This window comes from Papio anubis, chromosome 16, assembly GCF_008728515.1.
Source record: "Papio anubis isolate 15944 chromosome 16, Panubis1.0, whole genome shotgun sequence".
Classification (NCBI taxonomy): Eukaryota; Metazoa; Chordata; class Mammalia; order Primates; family Cercopithecidae; genus Papio; species Papio anubis.
In genome coordinates, this window is record NC_044991.1 from 77,910,671 (window position 1) to 77,923,816 (window position 13,146).

The 13,146-nt window shown below is 46.6% G+C and overlaps 1 non-coding gene across 1 annotated transcript; it reads right to left on the bottom strand.

Annotated features, from left to right (window-relative positions):
* Positions 1-1,089: 1,089 nt before the first annotated feature.
* Positions 1,090-1,196, bottom strand: LOC116270851. The gene has a single exon (XR_004179159.1). It is a non-coding gene; the product is annotated as a U6 spliceosomal RNA (small nuclear RNA).
* Between the last annotated feature and the right edge of the window lie 11,950 nt (positions 1,197-13,146).

Genomic DNA, 13,146 nt, shown 5'->3' on the forward strand with positions numbered 1-13,146 from the left:
TCAGCCTCCCCAGTAGCTGGGATTACAGGCATGTGCTACCACACCCAGCTAATTTTTGTATTTTTTGTAGAGATGGGATTTCACCATGTTGGCCAGGCTGGTCTTGAACTCCTGATCTCAGGTGATCCTCCCACTTTGGCCTCCCAAAGTGTTGGGTATGGTTTTGTTTTTGAGACAAGGTCTTGCTCTGTCACAAGTCATGGCACGATCACGGCTCACGCCTGACTGCCGTCTCTACCTCCCAGGCTCAAGCGATCCCCTGACTTCAGCCTCCTGAGTGGCTGGGACTACAGGTACATACTACCACACCAGCTAATTTTTGTATTTTTTGTAGAGACTGGGCTTCACCATGCTACTCAGCCTGGTCTCAAACTCCTGGGCTCAAGCAATCTGCCTGTCTCGACCTCCCCAAAGTGCTGGGATTACAAGTATGAGCCACTACACCTGGACAATAAAAATTATTTTAAAAATATTTTTATCTGTAGGATGCTCTACAAGGCAAGTCTATCTGGGTCAGTTTGAGTAAGCAGTTTGAGTTCTTTATATATATATGTATATATAAACAATATATATATAAATTATATATATTATATATATATATGGTTGGTTTGTTTGTTTTTTTGAGACAGGGCTTGCTCTGTTGCCCAGGCTGAACTGCAGTGGCACAATCACAGCTTATTGCAGGCTCAACCTCCCAGACTCAAGCAATCCTCCCACCCCAGCTTCTCTAGTAGTTGGGACTACAGGTGTTCATCACCACACCTGGCTAATTTTTTATTTTTTGTAAAAACATGGTCTCCCTATGTCACCCAGGCTGGTCTTGAATTCCTGGGCTCATGTGATCCTCCTGCCTCAGCCTCCCAAAGTGCTAGGATAACAGGCATGAGCCACCGCACCCAGCAAGTTTGAGTTATTAAACTACCAATGGAACTTGATGAGAGATTTGCTTAAAATTCTTCAGATTTAGGTGTATCTAGTGCTTGATGCTTCACCTTCACCCAATAACTTTATGAAATAGACTATCTGACAAGTGAAGACATTGAGGCCTCTGGACTCTAATTTTTAATTTTAAAAATTTTTATTTATTTATTTTTTACGGAACACTTCACAAATTTGTGCGTCATCCCTGTGCAGGGACCACGCTAATCTTCTCTGTATCATTCCAGTTTGAGTAGCTCTGCTGCTGAGCCAAGCACCAGAATCTAATCTTCAAGGCTTTTTCTACTACATAGATAATTGAATCCTATGGGTTCCCACAAAACTATTTATGTTCCTATTATCTGGGGTCTCAAACATATGAGGACATTTACCACACTGTATTGTAATTGTGTCCTCAAGCACAATACTACTCTAAATGTACTCTGTTGATTCTTTTTTGTTGGTTGGTTGGTTGGTTGGTTGGTTTTTGAGACGGAGTCTCACTCTGTTGCTCAGGCTGGAGGGCAATGTCGCGACTTCAGCTCACTGCAACCCCTGCCTCCCGGCTTCAAGCAATTCTCTTGCCTCAGCCTCCCGAGGAGCTGGTACTATAGGCACATGCCACCACACCCGGCTAATTCTTGTATTTTTAGTAGAGACGAGCTTTCACCATGTTGGCCAGGCTTGTCTCGAACTCCTGACCTCAAGTGATCCACCCGCCTCAGGCTCCCAAAGTGCTGGGATTACAGGCGCGAGTCACCGTGCCGGGCCTCTGTTGAATCTTAAACTAAAAAATTAAAATTTGTATTTTGTATGTCTTTGAGGTTTTAAATTTTTATTTTTCTGGTAATTTTTTTTTTTTATTTTACAGCAGTATCCACCTGCAACATTTGGACAATTTAAAAAACCAGTACTTTAGCACTCTGAGAGGCACTGGGCTGCCAGAGAAAGAGTTGTCTAAAGTGAGGAAGGTAGCCAGGCGTGGTGGCTCACGCCTAGAATCCCAGTATTTTGGGAGGCCAAGGTGGCAGATTGCTTGGGCCCAGGAGTTCGAGACCAGCCTGGGCAACATAGCAAAACCCCATCTCTATTTAAGTTTAAATAAAGAAGAATTTAAAGAAAAAATAAGCTGTGGCAGGTGCTCCATGTTTGGTGTATGAACGAATACATCACTGAAGGAATGACTATCTGAGTGTGAGAGAATCAGCCACATGAAGAAAAATGCCCAGACTCCAGGTTTCTCATTGAGAGCCATTCAAAGGGTGAGAGCTTAGGATGTCAAGTTCATGGCCACACTTAATAATGCGCATCACTAAACCTGCACCCTTCTGATTTTAAAGACGGATGTGGGAGACCTTTCTCCCCCAAGTCATAGAACTGATCAACAAAGGAAAGAATACCAAAAACAGCCACACATAAATAACAAGCAATATTTACTGCTCGTGGTTTCAAAACTCAAACTAGGTTAGTAGACTTAGATAAACATTCTCCTTACCATTTTCACCAAGTAACAGGAAACACAACCCACATGCACAAACATCCTATTTTATGGACTGCTGGTTTTTGGGTTTTGTTCTGAGACAGGGTCTCACTGGAGTGTAGTGGTGCGGTCATGGCTCATTGCAGCCTTAACCTCCCCGGCTCAAGCAATCTTCCCATCTCAGCCTCCTGAGTAGCTGGGACTACAGTTGAACACCACCACACCTGGCTAATTTTTTAAATTTTTTATAGAGACAGGGTGTTGCTGTGTTGTAGCATGTTAACCAGGCTGGTCTCGAACTCTTGCCTCAGCCTCCCAAAGTACTGGGATTACAGGTGTGAGCCACCACATCCAGTCAAGGACTACTGTTTGAAGTGGAGGCTTTTGAACACACTTACCCCAGGATGATGAAACTGAGGAGTGAGGGGGATTTAGTCCTAGGGCACAAGTTCCTCAAGTCTACCTTGAAGTGCTTCAACTGTGCAGGAAACAGCTTCCACCTAAAGTTTCTGCCTCTAAACGGGAGAACAGACGCCCCACTCAAGAAAAGTGCCAGGCACACCTTGCTCCGCTTTGGAAATTCCCACTGGCACCTTCCAGAAACAAGTAGGTCCCTTTATACGTAAAGGCACCTGGGGTGGGGTGCGGTGGCTCACGCCTGTAATCCCAGCACTTTGGGAGGCCGAGGCGGGCGGATCACCTGAGGTCAGGAGTTTGAGACCAGCCTGGTTAACATGGTGAAACCCCGTCTCTAGTAAAAATACCAAAAATTAGCCTGGTGTGGGGACGCACATCTGTAATCCCAGCTACTTGGAAGGCTGAGGCAGGAGAATCACTTGAACCTAGGAGGAGGAGGTTGCAGTGAGCCAATATTGTGCCATAGCACTCCTGCCTGGGCGACAGAGCGAGACTCTGTCTCAAAAAAAAAAAAAAAAAAAAAAAGGCACCTGGAATTCTGGAATTACGAAAATTGCATTTTTTTTTTTTTCCTGCAAAGTTGTGCAGTAGAGAGCAATGTCAGAGCAGCCCTCAGTCCTCATCCCAGGCTACTCCCCTTCCGCATGGTGTAAATCTTTTAGGCAAACCTATTTATTCTCCTCTCTAAAGTGTCAATCTTCACATCTGCAAATGGGATCATAGTAATAATAGTACCTGGATTAATGTGAGGATTAAATAGCACAATGTGTGTAGAACCCTTAGCTTGGGCCTGACACAGTGAGCCTTTGATGAGCACAAGCTTGGGGCTCTCTCTAATCACAATTCAAAATAGAAACCCAAAGAAGTCCAGATTAGTGACAGATACCGTTTATTCAGCACATGCCATGTGCCAGAAACAGTGTTTAGTAAGATCTTTATTAGTTGGTGGGATGCTTTCTTTTCTTTTTTTTTTTTTTCTTTTAAGAAACAGGATCGGCTGGGCATGGTGGCTCATGCCTGTAATCCCAGCACTTTGGGAGGCCGAGGTGTGGCGGATCACTTGAGGTCAGGAGTTTGAGACTAGCCTGGCCAACATGGTGAAACCCCATCTCTACTGAAAATATAAAAATTAGCTGGGAGTGGTGGCAGGTGCCTGTAATCCCAGCAACTCGGGAGGCTGAGGCAGGAGAATTGCTTGAACCCGGGAGATGGAGGTTGCAGTGAGCAGAGGTTGTGTCACCACACTCCAGCCTCAAGAGCAAAACTCTGAGGAAAAAAAAAAAAAACGAAGGAAGGAAAGAAGGAAGGAAGGAAGGAAGGAAGGGAAGGAAGGAAGGAAGGAAGGAAGGAAGGAAGGAAGGAAGGAAGGAAGGAAGGAAGGAAGGAAGGAAGGAAGGAAGGAAGGGAAAGAAAGAGGATCTTGCTCTGTCACCCAGGCTGGACTGCAGGGGCACAATCGTAGCTCACTACAGCCTCAAAATTCTGGGCTCAAGCAATCCTCCCACACCCCTCAAAGTGTTGGGATTACACACATAAGCCAGCATGCCCAGTGCTAGTGGAATTCCATTTTTTCCTTTTTTTTTCGTGTGTGTGTGTGTGGTGTTTGTTTGTTTTTGAGACAGGGTCTCACCGTGTTGCCCAGGCTAGAATGCAGTGGCACAAACATAGCTCACTGGAACCTCAACCTCCTGGGCTTAAGTGATCCTCCTTCCTCAGCCCCCCAATTAGCTGGGATTACAGGCATGCAACACCACGCCCGGCTAATTTTTGTATTTTTTGTAGGGATGGGATTTCCCCATATTGCCCAGGCTGGTCTCAAACTCCTGAACTCAAGCAATCCTCTATTCCTCAGCCTCCCAAAGTGCTGGGATTCCAGGTGTGAGCCACTGTGCCCGGCCCAGCATCTAATTTTAGAGAGCCAGAAAGGTGAGGTCCCCTGTCCAAGCTCTCCCAGCTCAGAAAGGCTCCCTGCCTTTCTCTCCATCACCCCATTTTCATGATGTTCGTGCTGCCCTGTTCTTGTCCTCTGCTGTGTTTCTCAGCCTGAAACCGTGGGCATCAACTCTGGCCAGCTTTGTTGTTGTTCTCAAGCTTCTGTCATCATTGGTATAATTTTACATAAACTTCGCATTCCTTTAAATTTCAAATAATATGTTCACTTCTTAAATATCTCCTGGGGGAGAAAAGAGTTCTATAAATGATTTCGTTCTCCCCGCCTTCGTGTTGAACTTAAAAAGGCGAAGTCACTGGATCTCCGTTAACAAGTCATGTTGTTTATTGGTTTATTTTCATTTTGGAAACTCTTCTCCATGGTTAACCACTCCTCCTCCTCCTTAAAAAATCCCATGAGGAATTCAGATCAGACACTGGGGCTGTGGGGCAGATCCCTGGGAGGATATCATGTTTCTAGAAGGCTCCTGGAAGCCAACAGGCATTGCAACCTGACTCTTAACTGACTTTTTACCTGTAGGATTATCTCCGGGCAGGAGGAAAAAGACACAGGCATGCTTTCTGGTCCCAAAGAAAATGATGTATTTCATGAAGGAAGAAAGAGTTTTAAACCAATAATTGAAATTCATTTGACCATAAAAAAGGCTATATAAAAGGGTAAGGACTCTGGAACCCAACTGCTTGGGTTTCAATACCGCACAGCTCTGCCACTTATCTGTGTGATGTTGGCCAAGCTATTAAACGTCTCTGTGCCTTTATTTCCAATCTGTAAATTGAGGATGATAACAGTACCTAAATCCATATGTTTTGATGAAGATAAAATAGGGTGTGCAAGGAACTAGAAGGTTTCTTGGAACTCTCAGGACTAAAACTGGGAAAGTCACAAGCAAACTGATATGTGCCCATCACCTTAAGATGAAATGAGAGGCCGGGTGTGGTGGCTTACACCTGTAATCCCAGCACTTTGGGAGACTGAGGTGGGCAGATCACTTGAGGTCTAGAGTTCGAGACCAGCCTGTCCAACATGGTGAAACCCTGTCTCTACCAAAAAATATAAAAATTAGCCAGGCATGGTGGCACGTGCCTGGAATCCCAACTACTCAGGAGGCTGGGGCACAATAATCACTTTAACCTAGGAGGTGGGAGTTGCAGTGAGCCAAGATCGCACCACTGCACACCAGCCTGGGTGACAGAGTGAGACTCCATCTCAAAAAAAAAAAAAAAAAAAAAAAAAAAAAAAAAAAAGAAATGAGAGTGTACACGTACCTTTATTTTATTTATCTATTTTTAATTTTCAAATAATTTTTTATTTATTAATTAAGATGGGGTCTCACTGTGTTGCCCAGGCTGATCTTGAACCTCTAGGCTCAAGGAATCCTCCCACTTCAGCCTCTCAAAGTGTTGGGATTACAGGCATGAGCCACCAAGCCCAGCCTACATGTACCTTTAGAAACAACACCTGCACTTTTTTTTTTTTTTTTTTTTTAGATGAAGTCTTGCACTGTTGCCCAGGCTGGAGTTCAATGGCATGATCTTGGCTCACTGCAACCTCAGCCTCCCGGGTTCAAGCAATTCTCCTGTCTCAGCCTCCCAAGTAGCTGGGATTACAGGTGCCCACCACCACACCTGGCTAATTTTTTGTATTTTTAGTAGAGATGGGGTTTCACTGTGTAGGCCAAGCTGGTCTTGAACTCCTGACTTCGTGATCTGCCCGCCTCAGCCTCCCAAAGTTTTAGGATTACAGGCGCGATCCACTGTGCCCGGCCAACACCTGCACATTTTAATGTTCCTTCATCTTTTCTGTTATTATTTGTGGCTGCCTCCAGCCATCGTTGATTCCTTGCCTGTGGTCCTCATTTCCTCAATATCCACTCTGCGGGGGCCCATGATATGCCTTTCATTCCTATCACTACACTGACTTGTTTCCCAAAGTTCCAAACACATGTTCTGGCCAGTCATGGGACAGCCATTAAGATAATTTATTAAGTGCCAGGCAAAGAGCTTTTCAACAAATCCTTCAGGCTTTTCTTCTTCCTCAATTTTTAGGTGACATGTAACTTAAAGGTTAAAATGGGGATAATAGGCTCCTCCCCTTGTGTGAATGCCCACGATGGTTTTTGCTTATCTGTCCACTCCTCCTCTGTCTCTTAATAGCTGAAGAGCCTGGTGTGGTGGCTCCTGCCTGTAATCCCAGCACTGTGGGAGGCAGAGGCAGGTGGATCGCTTGAACCCAGGAGCTGAGGCCAGCCTGGGCAACACAGTGAGACTCCGTCTCTACAAAAAAATAAATAAAATTAGGTGGACATGGTGGCACATGCCTGGGGTCCCAGCTACTTGGGGGGCTGAGGTGAGAGGATCGCTTGGGCCTGGGAAGTCAAGGCTACGGTGAGACGTGATTGTGCCACTGCACTCCAGTCTGGGCAACAGAGTGAGACTGTCTCTAAAAAAAACAAAACAAAACAAAAAAAACCCAAATAGTTGAATAGTTGAATAATATGAATTATAGTGACAATTTTGGGGGCGCTTACTATGTATAATACTAGGCACTATATCAAACCCCTTAAAAATAGCTCATTGGATCATTATGAAAAATCCAAGGAATAGGTACCATTATTATTTTATTTTTATTTTTATTTTTTATTTTTTTGAGACAAAGTCTCACTCTTTCACCCAGGCTGGAGAACAGTGGCACAATCTTGGCTCACTGCAAGCTCTGCCTCCTGGGTTCACACCATTCTCCTGCCTCAGCCTCCCGAGTAGCTGGAACTACAGGCGCCCGCCACCACACCAGGCTAATTTTTTGTATTTTTTAGTAGAGATGGGGTTTCACCGTGTTAGCCAGGATAGTCTCAATCTCCTGACCTTGTGATCCGCCCGCCCCAGCCTCCCAAAGTGCTGGGATTACAGGCATGAGCCACCACGCCCGGCAGCATTATTATCCCCATTTTACAGATGAAGAAACTGAGTCAGGGAGGCCAGCTCACTTCCTCTAGTGGCAGAACCAGGACTTGAACCCAAGTATGACTCCAGAGCCCTTGCTCCAAGCATTTCACTATTCTGTTTCCTCTTCCTTCTCCTGCTTCAACTGTGCTTTCTGGCCAAGTTTCTGCCTTGGTGACAAGGCTCTGAGCAGGAAGCCTCACCTCTTCAAGACTCAGTCTGCTCTTCTTTTTTTTTTTTTTTTTTTTTGAGACGGAGTCTCGCTCTATCACCCATGTTGGAGTGCAGTGGCGCAATCTCGGCTCACTGCAACTTCTGCCTCCCGGGCTCACGCCATTCTCCTGCCTCAGCCTCCCGAGTAGCTGGGACTACAGGCGCCCGCCACCACACCTGGCTAATTTTTTTGTATTTTTAGTAGGGACGGGGTTTCACTGTGTTAGCCAGGATGGTCTCAATCTCCTGACTTCGTGATCCACCCGCCTCGGCCTCCCAAAGTGCTGGGATTACAGCCGTGAGCCACCGCGCCCAGCCTGCTCTTCTTTTTTTGAAAAATAGAAACATGGTGTATTAACACTAAATAGTTGTGAGGATGGAATGCTTGTGAGATGCATAGCACAGTGTTTGCAGCCACTATGATCAGTATTATATGAGTATTTTGATTATTATTCCATTACTATGTCCCTGTTGTAGACTGAATTGTGTTCCCCAAAAAGATAAAGTCTTAACCTCCAGTATCTGGGAATGAGACTTTATTAGGACATAGGGCCTTTGCAGATGTAATCAAATTAAAATGAGGTCAGGCCTGGCATGGTGGCTCATATCTGTAATTCCAGCACTTTGGGAGTCCAAGGTGGGTGGGTCACCTGAGGTCAGGAGTTCAGACCAGCCTGGCCAACATGGTGAAACCCCATCTCTATTAAAAGTACAAAAATTTAGCTGGGTGTGGTAGCAAGCGCTTGCAGTCCCAGCTACTTAGGAGGCTGAGGCAGGAGAATCACTTGAACCCAGCAGGTGGAGGTTGCAGTGAGCCAAGATCACGCCACAGCATTCCAGCATGGGCAACAGAGCAAGACTTCACCTCAAAAAAAAAATAATAATAATTAAAATTAAAATGAGGTAGCCGGGTGCAGTGGCTCACACCTGTAATCCCAGCACTTTGGGAAGCCGAGGTGGGCGGATCACGAGGTCAGGAGATCGAGACCATCCTGGTGAACACCGTAAAACCCCATCTCTACTAAAAATACAAAAAATTAGCTGGGCGTGGTGGCGGGCGCCTGTAGTCCCAGCTTCTCGGTAGGCTGAGGCAGGAGAATGGCGTGAACCCAGGAGGCGGCGGAGCTTGCAGTGAGCCGAGATCGCGCCACTGTACTCCAGCCTGGGTGACAGAACGAGACTCCATCTCAAAAAAAAAAAAAAAAAAATTAAAATGAGGCCATTAGAGTAAGTCCTAAATCCAATCACTGGTACCCTTATAAAAATAGACACAGAGACAGACAGACAGACACACACACGGAGAACACCACATGATGCACGTGATGATGGAGGCAGAGATCAGAGTGATTCAGCTGCCAGTCAAGGAACACTAGTGATTGCTCGCAGCCACAGAGGCTGGGACAGGGGCACGGAACAGCCCGTCTCTCAGAGACTCCAGAAGGAGCCAACCTTGCCAATACCTAGATTTCAGACTTCTAGCCTCCAGAACTGTGAGACAGCAAAATTGTGTTGTGTTAAGCCACCCAGCGTGTGGTACTTTGTGAACAAATTCAGTTCCTGGCCAGGCACAGTGGCTCAATCCCAGCACTTTGGGGGGCCGAGGCAGGCATATCACTTGAGGTCAGGAGTTTGAGACTAGCCTGGCAACATGGTGAAACTCTGTCTCTACGAAAAATCCAAAAATTAGCCAGATGTGCTGGTGCACACCTGTAATCCCAGCTACTCAGGAGGCTGAGGCACAAGAATTGCTTGAACCCAGGAGGCAGAGGTTCCAGTGAGCCGAGATCAAACCACTGCACTCCAGCCTGGGCAACAAAGTAAGACTCTGTCTCAGAAACAAAACAAAACACTCAAAAAAACAAATACAGTTCCCTTCCACAACCTAAGTCCAGACCTTCACATTCTGTGCAAGTTCCTCTTCCCAGGTCCTCTTCAAATGCAGGCCTGCCTGCAGCTCTCTGTCCTCAAATCTATCTTAACACACCAATTTCTGACTCCCAGGTCAAAAACCTGCGATGACACCTGAATACTTACATTAGTGTTTCCTAAACTTGCTTGAGATAAGGATCACTAGGATGAGAGTCCAAATTACAGGTTCACTGCTGGGCGTGGTGGCTCACATCTGTAATTCTAGCACTTTGGGAGGCCAAGGCAGGTGGATTGCTTGAGCCCATGGGTTTGAGATCAGCCTAGGCAACATGGTGAAACCCCATCTGTACAAAAAATACAAAATATTAGCCTGGTGGGGAGGTGCGCACCTGTAGTCCTAGCTACTCAGGAGGCTGAGGTAGGAGGATTGCTTGAACCTGGGAGGGCAAGACTGTCGTGAGTAGTGATTGTGCAACTGCACAGAATGAGAACTTGTCTCAAAAAATAAGAATAATTATAGGTTTCCTGGGCCGCACTCCAGACTACCAGACATGAGATGACAGAAGAGGCGCTTGGAATCTGCATTTTTAATAAGCACCCAAGACAATTCTTTTCCTCAGGCACATTTGGGACACTCAGGCCTACAAGATAAAATCTGGAAGAGACTAAAGATCTTGCCTCAATGATCTCTGTAAAACGGCGCCAGCCTGCCCGTTCAAATGTCATCTCCCAAGGCTTCCCATTGTCTTTACATCCCTCCATGTGAACAGCCTGCCTCACTGTCCTCACCTTGATCAACCTCTGCTCAAACCTTTGTTCTTGCTATTCTCCTGCCCAGAACACCTCTTCCTTTAACTCCCATCATCTCGTTCTGATTCAGATGCCACAGATCTTAAAATTATTTCTAATTGTTCTGAGATGGCTTCTCAATGACCACAGAATAAAATTCAATGTCCTTGTCATAGCCTGCAAGAGGCTGCATGATCCGGCCACAGTCAGTCTCTCTCTCTCTCTCTCTTTTTTTTTTTTTGAGATGAAGTCTTGCTTTGTCGCCCAGGCTGGAGTGCAGTGGCACAATCTCGGCTCACTGCAACCTCCACCTCCCGGGTTCAAGCAATCCTCCCACCTCAGCCTCCTAAGAAGCTGGGATTACAGGTGTGTGCCACCACGCTCGGCTAATTGTTGTATTTTTAGCGAAGATGGGGTTTCACCATGTTGGCCAGGGTGGTCTCAAACTCTTGACCTCAAGCGATCTGCCATCGGCCTCTCAAAGTGCTGGGATTACAGGTGTGAGCCACCATGTCCAGCTTCAGTCTCATTTTAAGCCATTCTTCTCCTTCACTCAAAGCTCCAGGCCTGGTCAGGTACAGTGGCTCATGCCTCTACCTAAGCAGAACGCATGTGCGTGCGCACACAAGCACACACACAACACACACACACACACTTGCTCCATTCATTTCAGTCACTGTACCCGGTTTGATCAGTTGCCAACATTTAAAAATCAGGAAGTTTCATATAAAAACGTCCAGTCTCTAACTGGATGCAGTGGTTCATGCCTGTAATCCCAACATTTTGGGAGACCAAGGAGTGAGGATCGCTTGAGCTCAGGAGTTCCAGACCAGCCTGGGCAACATAGTGAGATCTCATCTCTACAAAAAAATGTAAAAAACTAGCCAGGTATGGTGGCACACACCTATAGTCCTGGCTGCTCAGGAAGCTGAAGTGGGAGAATTGCTTGTGTTCAGGGTTTCAAGGCTGCAGTGAGCTATGATTGCACCGCTGTACTCCAGACTGGGCAATAGAGCAAGACCCTGTCTCTGAAAAAAACAAACAAAACCAATCCAGCCTCTCTTAAAGAATCAGATCTGCCCACTTCAAAGCCCTCCTTCCCACGCAGCTGCAGCCATATGAACTGGAGGTAAGTCCTTCCTGTGGGGCAGAAGCTCTGGTCCCCTTGAGTCCCCACCCAGCCTCTCCTTCCACCCCACATTGGTGCACTTGCTGACGGTCTGTCACCCTTATAACCTGGGCATCTAGCCTGTGCCTGGCTCTTAGCTAGACCTCAATAAATACGTGCTGAATGAATGAAAAAATACATGAATGTATTTCATACCCTCCCTCCTCCCTAAACCCCCCAGGCCACACCACTCATTTGGCCATTTAATCACAGCCTTCCTTGCAAGACTTACTAATTTGCTGTGCCACTGCCTGCCTCCTCAGTAGATATTATTAAAATACAAATCTGATTATTTCATTCCCCAGTTTTAAATGTGTGGAGTCTCCCAGCATAAACTCTGCACCATGGCCTCCGAGGCCCTTCTCAATCTGCTTCCCACCTACTTTTCCAGTCCTGATCTCCAGAGAGGGCCCCCACCCAGCACGCGCCCACACCCTACTCGCTGGCTGGGGAATACACCATGTTCTTTCCCTGCCCCCACACCACTGCCTGTGAAGCTCGTCTCCTGGAATGCCTCCTCCCCGCCGTGCCTCTAGCAAACTCCTACTCATTCTTCAGCCCTAGCGCTAAGTCACTTCACCCGTGAAACACTCCAGACCCCCCCGCCCCGGGGCTGACTTAGTCATTCTCTCTCTTCTGCTCCCACTCCTCTCCTTTCATCCCCTGGCCTTAGCACTGAGTAATAGCTTAAAATAGTAGCTGGTGCTTTCTGAGCCCTGCTGTGTGCCAGGCACCAAGTGAGCTTTATCTCCCTTAATCCTCACGCCCATCCTGAGTCCCGGCCCCCTAAACCTGCAGAAACACAAGGCTCACTTGCTCACCTCCAATGTCCCAGAGAAGCCATCTTGCTACCCTACTTTAAATTTTCTTTCTCCCTTCACTCCTCACTCCACCACCCCAGGCCTCCCATCCCACTTCCCAGCTTTATTTTCCTCCATGGCTCTTATCGTTAACACACTACATACTTAAATTCATTTATTTGCAAATGTCAGCTCCAGGATTTTGTCCTTTTTTTAAACTACAATTTCCTTAACATCTGGAATACTACATGGGGCTGGGTGTAGTGGCTCGTGCCTGTAATCCCAACACTTTGGGAAACCAAGGTGGGAGGATTGCTTGAGTCCAGGAGTTTGAGAACAGCCTGGACAACATAGTGAGATCCTGTCTTTTTGTTTTGTTTTGCTTTGTTTTTTGAGATGGAGTCTCGCTCTGTCCCCCAGGCTGGAGTGCAGTGGCACGATCTCGGATCACTGCAAGCTCTGCCTCCTGGGTTCACACCATTCAGTGAGACCCTGTCTTTACAAAAATTTAAAAATTAGCCAGGAGCGGTGGTGCACACCTGTAGTCTCAGCTACTTGGGAGGCTAGAACGTGTGCTGGAGGTAGGAGGATCACTTGAGCCT